This window comes from Nestor notabilis, unplaced genomic scaffold (assembly GCF_000696875.1).
Source record: "Nestor notabilis isolate BGI_N333 unplaced genomic scaffold, ASM69687v1 scaffold20676, whole genome shotgun sequence".
In the NCBI taxonomy this organism is placed as follows: Eukaryota; Metazoa; Chordata; class Aves; order Psittaciformes; family Psittacidae; genus Nestor; species Nestor notabilis.
In genome coordinates this window covers 1-1,613 of record NW_009931691.1, presented here as the reverse complement: position 1 = coordinate 1,613, position 1,613 = coordinate 1, and positions in this window count along the sequence as shown.

The following is a 1,613-nucleotide window of genomic DNA, read 5'->3' as shown; positions in this document are numbered from 1 at the left end:
CTGAAGAGTTTCCCTGTGCTGTGACAAAGAAGTTTAAGGGTTCTGGAGAGCACCTGCACCATCATGCTTCTTGCCTATACCCACAAGTCTGAGAGGCTTCAGTAACAGCTACAACTTCCTTTTTGTGCCGAAAAATGGCTTGTAAGAGCCCCAGAGCTGCCTGCTGCCTTTATGGGACACAACTTGCCACAGCGCTAATGGTGATCTGGAAAGGGTAAACACAAACCAGACCTTTTCCCCGATTTTGTCATACTTCAGAGGGCACCATAAAGACACCCGGGTTTGCTCATTTCCCTCTAGCTTTTCACAGTGGGAATTTAAGCCTGTGCTTTGGCAAGGGCATTTCAAAACTGCATGGTGTGGTTATTTCATCTCACTCACTCGGCCTGTCCCTTCCACCCTTCCTGCTTTCGCATGGCAGCAGGGCAGCCTGCCCTTGCGCCGAAGGTCGCCAGCTCATCATGCCAGGTCAGCCACCAGCACACAGGGCAAGCAGCCTCCAGCACCCCAAACTTCCCAATGTGTAAAAGAAAGGAAACCGGAGCCATCCAACACCTTTTGTTCTTCACAGCAAAGACAGGAGCAGGGGACAGCACCCAAGCATGTTTTCTACAGGCCTCAGCCAGAGATCCAGAGCTGGAAGCTGATGCAACTGCAAGCTAAAGCACCTCCTCTCTCAGCAGAATAGAGCACCAGCTCCTCACCCTGAAAGGCTGTAAGGTAGCAGGAAACCTGTCAGCGGATAAGGATCAACTACTGCACAGCCTGGGCTAGGCGCCAGCACCACGGGTGTGAAGGAAGGTGGTGAGAAGGGTGGGGAGGCTTTATCTATTGAATGAAACCACAACATTCCTCAGGCCAGGCATTACTGCACAGAAGCAGAAGCTGTGAAGCTGCGCAGAGATGTGCAGCAAGAAAAGTGCTCCCCGACAGAGCAGGGTGAAAGCACCGATGAGGGTTGAAGATGCATGTAAAATACAAGCAAACGGGAGGCAGGGAGCTGCGGGTACCCTCACACCCCTTCCAAACTGCACTGTGGGAGCAGCGTGTGTCCTGTGACACCACCAGCCCCCTGTTTAGCTGGGGCCAAGCTCCAACCATCCCTGCGGCTTTCACCACACAGTTCCGTGTGACACTCTTGGCATGGTCCCACATGCCACCTTTATTTTCTCCAAGTCTTTGTTACTACCACTTGACCTCTCAAACGTCTGTGCCCGTGCAGTGCTCACAGTGGCACTCTCCAGAAAGCACCCGTCATCTCGCCCCAGCCACAACCAAGGGTTTGTCCCGGCCTTTCTCTGCCCTACAGAGCTAAGCTCTGCTGTCGCTGCAGAGGATCAAACCACACATCCCGTTGCATTTAGCGAGCCTAAACGCGTTCAGCTGTGAAACATCCTGGTTACTGCTTCTGCACCAACAGGGAGCAGGCGCTTTCCCTGCCGAGCTGCATCCTCTAATGCACAACTCCTCGCTCACGGCTGCTGCGCAGGGCTAGTAAACATCCCCAAAACATCCCAAAAACGTCCCCAGACCAAACCGCAGCGTTGCCTCCGGGCTCCATGACCCTCCCCAGCGGCATCGCTCCTCCACACCTCCTCCCTACACACCCCGTA